General features: G+C 47.6%; 1 pseudogene across 1 annotated transcript; it reads right to left on the reverse strand.

The window, feature by feature from the left end:
• Positions 1–1219: 1219 nt before the first annotated feature.
• On the reverse strand, positions 1220–2922 carry LOC306816434 (heat shock factor protein 5 pseudogene; annotated as a pseudogene). Its single transcript has 3 exons — positions 2290–2922; positions 1680–1784; positions 1220–1263 (listed from the first exon to the last, which is right to left on the reverse strand). The product of its transcript is annotated as a heat shock factor protein 5 pseudogene (transcript).
• Between the last annotated feature and the right edge of the window lie 5354 nt (positions 2923–8276).

Here is an 8276-nt window from a genome sequence, read left to right on the forward strand (position 1 = left end):
GTCACCAAAGTGCTTTGGTGGTTCACGGGACCTCGTGGAATGACAGGCTCAGGCTGGAATTGAAATGTGTCTGTGCCTGGCTCCACTGATGAAGCCCCAAGAGGTCCAGAGGTGACAAACTCTTCCTCAGGAGGTTCTGGGGAAGCCTCACACACTTGAGCAGCTGCACTCATCCTGGAGGGGCCTGGAGGCACCTCTGAATCCCCAGGTGAGGCAGCACTGTTGGCTGGGCTGTGCTGCTCTGAAGATTTGCAGCTGCTGCCCTCTCGAAGGGCCCTGCAGGCAGCTTCAGGGTCGATGCGAACCAGCGGAATGGTGAGCTTGCGCAGATTAAATTTGCGGATGAGCTCCCTTGATGGTTCCACTGGTGAAGCCCCAGAAAGTCCAGAGGAGGCACAGACTTTCTTGGCAGCTGGTGGGGAAGCCTCAGACTCCTGAGCACCTGCACATCCCCTGGAAGGGCCTGGATGCAGCTCTGAATCCTCCCGTGAGGCAGCAGCAGCAGCAGCAGCGAGGTTCTGGCCTGAGGGAGCTGTGCAGCAGTGAGGGAAGAAGAAAGGAAGCAAAGGGAAGGCTGGGTCACTATTGGGCTTTGCATGGCCTTTGGCAGCAACTGCACTTCTGCCAGGGAAGATAAAAGCTCCCATTCTCCCAAGCAGAGTGAGAAAGAAATAATGGAAGAAAAAAACACATTCTAGGGCTATTCCACACCCAGTTCCCTGCCTGCTTAACTCTCCGCTGTTGGTTCAACTGTCTTGGGAAACTGTCCTGCTGCCATTCCTTGGCAGGAAGCAACTGCCAGAAACCCAACTGCCAGGTCTTATCTCCTCCGCTCCAAAGGGAATAAAAACTTTAGAATCACAGCCTTTCCTATCTCCCCATCAGCTTTTGGATTCAGCTGCTTGGGTTCCTCATCACAAATGGCCACAGCAAGTGGATTCACCCAGGGAGAGCCCAGATCTTCAGGCACACACGGTGAAATCAAACTGTGAGTTTATTAAAAAAAGCAACCTTATGAGTGAGGCCGAATTCTGCAGCTGGAGCTGTTCTGGGAACCCAGCTGAGATTTCAATGGCACAGCTTGATTTTCAGGGCAGACAGTCTTAAACAGCTGCTGCATCCTATCCCCATCCTTGTTTGGATTCACTCAAAGAAAGAGGGGAGTTCAGCCAACACTGACCACTTGTCAGGCAATAGTTTTCACTTCACCCTTCTACCTTTAAAGACAGCCTGTCTGGAAAATGCCCAGAACATCCTCCAAATCTGCAGCAAGAACAACAATAACAGACAGAGAATCAGTTTTCATGGTCCCTGTTCCTAGGATACTTGGCACTTTCTACCTGATTCTCACTTCATATCTAACCATGACAGGGCACTGCAGGAAGATACTTCAAAGGGTCACTAAACAGGATCTGTTTGGAAAGCAAGGGTAGAAACTCTTTCCATACCTGATGGGTCACTGGCTGGGATGTGCTGCTCTGAAGATTTGCAGCTGCTGCCCTCTCGAAGGGCCCTGCAGGCAGCTTCAGGGTCGATGCGAACCAGCGGAATGGTGAGCTTGCGCAGATTAAATTTGCGGATGAGCTCCCTTGATGGTTCCACTGGTGAAGCCCCAAAAAGTCCAGAGGAGGCACAGACTTTCTTGGCAGCTGGTGGGGAAGCCTCAGACTCCTGAGCACCTGCACATCCCCTGGAAGGGCCTGGATGCAGCTCTGAATCCTCCCGTGAGGCAGCAGCAGCAGCAGCAGCAGCAGCAGCAGCAGCGAGGTTCTGGCCTGAGGGAGCTGTGCAGCAGTGAGGGAAGAAGAAAGGAAGCAAAGGGAAGGCTGGGTCACTATTGGGCTTTGCAAGGCCTTCGGCAGCAACTGTACTTTTGCCAGGGAAGAGAAAAACTCCCATCCTCCCAAGCAGAGTGAGAAAGAAGTAATGAAAGAAAAAAACATGTTCTGGGGCCATTCAACACAGTTCCTTGCCTGCTTAACTCTCCCCTATTGGTTCAACTGTCTTGGAAAACTGTCCTGCTGCCATTCCTTGGCAGGAAGCAACTGCCAGAAACCCAACTGCCAGGTCTCTTCCCTTCTATTCCAAAGGACCAGGAGGCTCCCTCCCGCTGGGTCTGACCACGACCGAGCCCTCGGCTCACACGCACTCACGGAGAGCTCCCCAAGCATCCCAGGGCCGGGCACGGAGCAGCACCAGCCACGGCGCCGCTCCTGCCCCTGTGCCGGCCCCTGCCCACGGCCACAGCCCACGGCACCCTTGGCGCCCGCAGCTCGCAGCCCGTCTCACCGGCTCTGGGGGGCTGCCCGGCACAGCAGGCGGGCAGCGGCCGCTCCGTGTGCGGCTGCTGGAAGCGGCCGGGCTGCCGGCTGCGCACCTCCAGCCCCGCCGCCAGCCGCTGCCTGTTGGCCCTGGTCAGGCGCTGGATGCGGAGCAGCAGCTCGGGGCGGTCGCGCACGAAGTTGGCATTCGTGTAGTGGAGCCAGCCGCCGGCATCGCCCGGCACCTTGTGGAAGCCGTAGAGGTTCAGCTGGCGCACGAAGCTGCCGAAGTGCGTGGCTTGGAAGGAGTCCGGGCCCGGCCCCGCCCCTTCGCCGCCCGCTCCGTGGGCGCCGCCCGGGCTGAGCAGCTCCCGCTCCAGCAGGGAGCGGTCGATGAGCAGCCCCTGGCCCCGGCTGTCCCAGCGCACGGAGCGGACGCGGGGGCTGTTCGCCAGGCGCCACAGCTTGGCGGGGAAGGCGCCGGCGTTGAGCGCGGCGGGCAGCGGCAGCTCCGCCATGGCGCCGATCGCCGAGTGCGGCCACAACGCCCGCGGCGCGCGGCCTGAGGGGGGCGCTGCGCTCGGCCCCGCTCGCGGCCCCGCGCGGGCCGGGCTCGGGTGGGTCGCGAGCAGAGTTCCCGCTGGGAGCGGACAAGGCCGGACGGGAGAGGGCAAAGGAAAAGAGACACTGCACACATTCTCTGGGCCCCTTTCCCAGCCAGCTGGCTGCTGCTGTCTCACTGCCTCTGCCTGTCTGCGGCAGATTTGGCACATTTCTCATTCTGTGGAGATGGAAGCAGCAGCAGGAAGGGGCAGCAATTCTGTCAGCATTTCCATCAGAGCTAAAGTCCTGCCGCCTGGAAGGATGTTGCTTTACCCGAGGGATTAATGGCTTACAGTGACAGTGAACTCACACTGCTGTCTTCACCAAGGGGTTTTGCATTTTTCCTTTCCTTTTATTCTCTTTGTTTTTCCACAATCAGGGGAGAGTTAGAATGTAAAATCCCTCCCACAGCCAAGTCTTTTCAATATAATCCAACAAAGTTGATCTTGCAATGACCTGCTTAGTGTCACTTGTTCTTTTTATTTAAATAGTCTCTTGAACAGGAAACAGTTTTCAGAGCATAAAAAAATAGACCTATTTCTTCCACCTATTTTAATTCATGCTGTTCTTTCTTTCTTTATATGGTTAAACCATGAGGGTTTATGTGGTGGAATATTTGTATATTTGGTGGAATGGCAGGAGCTCATCCCACACACACAGTGGATATTTTCCTTACATCCAGCCTGTCTTGAGTTCTGGCTGACTCTGCCTTCTCTTGCCTCCTCCCAGGTCCTTTGTGAGGAGCCCAGCCCTGTCCCTGCAGCCGCTGCCCTGTGGGTGACATGCTGGCACAGGGATTGTTGCTCTCATCACATTCTGGAGCATCTTTTGGAGTGAGTGTTTTTCAAGGTGCCCTGTCATCTTTTCCTCTGTGTGCTGGCTTTCTCACAAAAATTGAAACCCACTACCCAGAAAATCTCTTCCCATTTCATCTTACACAGCTTCAGACAGAGCCTGAATTAGGAATGCTCCTCCTCGCTGGGATGGTGTTTGTCTTTCTTTAAACACAGTGTAACAAACCTCACAAAAATTGTCCCAGCAACTGACTTACAACGAAATTTCTAATGAGGAGGCCAAAAGGAGAAGACAGGAGTTCAGAAAAGAAGGGACATCTCTCTTCATGTTGCATGGCCCTTATTTCCCTCATGTCCATTTATGTGCTGCTTCATCCAGAAAAGCCTCTTTCTTCAGGCCTCCTTTGCACTCTCTATGGGTCATTGCAGTCAGTTGTTTTTGTTGGCTGCTCAGGAAAATTCTCACTAAATGGAACCCCACATGTCCCACAGTTTTGTAGCCTAGTAAGGTCAAACATTTACAGTCCAAATTATATTTTAATCAATAATGGCCAACATTAAAAATCCAATTTTTTCTAAGTAGTACTTAGAGAAAGCATTCCTGAAATTGTGCCCCCTCACGACTTCAAAACAAACTAAGCAAAGAAAATAAATAATTTAAATTGTGGATTGATACAGTGTGGTGATAGGAGAACTAACCTGGAAAAGTCTGGAATTTATTAATGGCCTACCCTGGAGGATATTCAGGTGCATGCTGTGTACAGGACAATTCTACTGCTCCACTCTTTTGAGTAGTTCTCAGAAATATTCCTAATAAAAAACACATTGGTAATTCTGTGCAGATAACAGAACTGAGATCTGCAGATGCACACATGTGCAAGTTCTCTGTAATACAAGAAAACATACTGGAATTTGTGAACAGGTGCTATTCCACCATTACTTGAAATTGCACTGCAGCATAACACCACCACAAATCCCAGCTATTCATCTTTGTGCATCACTGAACATTAACATTTCCTAAATATCTTTTTCAAGAGCACCTGTGCTCTGTAATTTTATGGCAACACAATGAAGAATATGACAGATTTAGTTTCATGCGTCTTCCTAAATTCTCATTTATTATCTGCAGTAATTAGACTATTGTTTACCTGCTCTATTTTTGTAGAGGATGTAATTGCAAAGTGAATTTAAAGCACGCTTGGCTTATCATTCTGCTGAAACCCAAACAGGCTTTCCTTTGCTAAAAATAGCTGAAATTGTTCTTTACGCAACAAATTCATTTTGCAAACTATGCAAACACAAACACCAGATTAAAATTTCTACATGTGCAAGAATACATATGTAAAATGAGCCCATGGAAATGGAAGTTATATCTTGTCAATGAAAGGCAATACAAGATTTCAGTCTTACCACCAGCAACACTCTATTCCAGAAGAGCAACCAGTGAAAGTGCTGAAATATTTGCTCTCTGTGATCATCTGTAACCAGGCAGGTGTTCTCACAGCTGTCTACAGCATCTGTCTCACTTTAATCATTTGGCTGATATTTCAAGAGGAGAAAAATATCTCTTGAAAAAGATCTGTATTTTGAGTGTATACCAAGCTAGAAAAGCTTGTGCCTTAAAAAACACAACAAAATTACACTTGATATAACCCAGGTGGAAAATTTACCAAGTCCCATTAGATCTCTACTGCTCTGTAGGTAGATGCTACTACATTGCATCAGGAGTCTTCTGACTTTACTAGGGGAGAGAAATGCTCTATTGCTACTGAAATTCACTTTCTTTGAAGTCAGCTGGGTTAACAATAGAAATATTTTCCCAAAGCCAGTGCTGCTGCTAACGATGCAGCAATGTGTGATCTGCACACATATTATGGGTTTGGAGGAGAGCTTGGTGCTGTGGGAAAGCTGGTGAGAACACATTTGGGGTTTGCTCCTGAAAAGTCCTAAGCACAGCCACAGCAATTTCAGTGGAAGTTGAGAAGGCTCACAGCCTTTACACAAAGGAAGGGCTTCCTGTAAGGCTTTCCTTGCCTCTATTTGTTTAATCCCCAAGTGCAGCATTTTTCTATGACATTTCTCTTCTGACATTAATTCTCCATCCTGGCACTTGCTTTAAGGAAAATGTTGGTGTAGTATGACAGGACTGGAGTCCTGAGTTCAGATCTCATGGCACTATGGATGGGTCACTTTCTTTTCATCAAATTATACCACAGTCATTTTAGAATTAATCTGATAGTGAGTTGCTGAGTCCATGGACATCCTTTGCATGGATATCTCAAGAGAACTGGGTCCTAAAACCTTTATTGATCTCCTGTAGGCATGCATATGCTGTTGGATGTATTCAAGAGCATGGAAATACCATTGCTAAATTGCTTTCAAGGCACTTTATTGCAGCAATTATACTTGAGCCTATAATACCCAGATAAAAGGAAAAGTAGAATAACCTCTAAATGGCCAAGGAAAGAATTACATTCATTACTGAGTGCTCTATGCAGCTCACTTAGAAATATGACGGGAGTTGCCAGAGAGCATACCAAGACCTTCTTGAATTACTGTTCTTTCAAGGACTTTGCAATAAACACATGATTAATCCCTCCTGTTGAAATTATAAAGTTTTAATTTGTTGCTTTTCTTAGTCAAATATAAAACTGGGGCAACTTGAGAAATAACAGGGTTTGCATGTAGCAAAAGCTGTATCTACTTTTGATGTCTTGTAATTATTTAATGGTTCACTTGTGTGGAATATTTTCTTTGCTACAGATCTGATAAAAAATCACTTAGATATCAATATTTTTATAATATGTGTTTTAAAGGCAGGATAATTCTATTATGCTTTTTTGCCTGGCAGTAACAAAGTGTCCTTCAAATCTTATTTCTGAATATAAACTGAACCATGATTTTCAGGGTCTTCTATTACTGTCCAGTAATATATTGCACAAAAGTTCTTATTCAGGAAATGCTTCTAAGTACACAAAATGAATTTCAAAGTATTTTTCCCCAATATACCTTATACTATATAGTACAGGTGCACAACCCAAACTGCAGCCCCCCTGGACAGAAGCAAAAATCCCAGAGGTGGATTTTTGAGGTGATTCCCCAAATTCTGGAGATTGAGGCCAAATGCCCCATTTTGGCTAAAACCACCTTATCACACGTGTATTTTGGGGGCTCCCTTCACCATTTTTGAGGTGAAATTCCCCATTTTTTCCCCAAATCCCCTTTTTAAAATAAATTTATTTTATTTTTTAGTGTTCCTTCCTCCCCTATTTTCCAAAACCTCCCCAGAAAATTCCGAATTAATTCCCAAAAAACTCCACACAGATACAGGGGAAGGTTCTGGTGGGGTTAATGATTTAGAGGGATGAGGAATGTCCCCAAAATTTTTGGGCTCTTCCCGCTGAGTCCTGGGTGTCCCTGGGGGGTCCCCAGGGGTCTCGGTGCCCTCCAGCATCTCCTTGTAGCAGCACTTAAAAAACTGACCCAGGGAGGGAAATTCTGGGGGGGAAGAACTGAAACAAAAAAAAAGCTAAAAATGAAAAAATCCCTCCCCCCATCCAAGAAAGGAAAAAAATCCTGAAAAACCTGGAAAAAAACCCCGCCAAAACAAAACAAAAAAAACCAAACCAAAAACAAGGAAAAAACCTAAAGAAACCACAAACCCAAAAAAAGCCCACAAAATCTACAATGCCCCCCAAAAATCCCTAAAAACCCCCTCAAAACCAACCCCCTCCTAAAACCCTCAAAAAATGCCCAAAACCTAAAAAAAATAAAAAGTATTTTTAAAATCCCTAAAGAAATGCCATAAAACAACCTTAAAAACATTCACAAACCCCAAATCCCACTTTAAATACACCCAAAAACGCCAAAGTCCCCCCAAAAAATATGATATATCCTTTAAAAAACCTCAAAAACTCACAAAACAGAAATAAAATCCTTTAAAATTCCAAAAAACGTAAAAAAAATTAAACAAAAACTTGAAAAAATCCCTAAAAACACCCCAAACCCACCTTATAAAGACAGTTACAGGGTAGGGTTGGTTGTGTAGGAGCATGCAGGGGAAGACAGAAGGAAAAGAAGGGAAGGAAGATAGGGAGAGAAGTATAGAGAAAAAGAAACATAGAAGACAAGAAACATAAACGAAACACAAAGACAGCCCAGTCCGCCCACCAGCATCGTCGAGGAGCAAATGGCGCCGCTGGACTCTCCCGCCATTTAAATCCCTCAGCCCCGCCCCGCGCCAACCCTGGGACCCCAAATTCCGCCGCTCCCGGTGCCCCCATCCCGCGATGCAAAGTCCCCGCAATCCTCAGCGAGAGCAGCGCCCGGCTCCCCTTCTCCCGTGTCCGCACAGCCCCGGGGCTCCTGCCCGCCGCACCCCTGCGTGAACGAGCGGGGCTGGATCACGGAGGACCCCCGCTCAGCCGGGCGCGGGCACGGTTCCACTCGGGCTGCTTCTCCAACACCTGCCAGTGAGATGCTGCCCCTCCCCCTTGCTCTGCAACTCAAAATGCTCTGCAATGGTAAAATCCCTCTTCTCTTAAAATTCAGCTGAGAACTTTCCTATTTATTTCCAGATTATATACAGACTATATTTGGGTTGAGAGGGATCCTAAAA

The sequence above is a fragment of the Erithacus rubecula genome (genome assembly GCF_903797595.1).
Source record: "Erithacus rubecula genome assembly, contig: scaffold_582_arrow_ctg1, whole genome shotgun sequence".
In the NCBI taxonomy this organism is placed as follows: Eukaryota; Metazoa; Chordata; class Aves; order Passeriformes; family Muscicapidae; genus Erithacus; species Erithacus rubecula.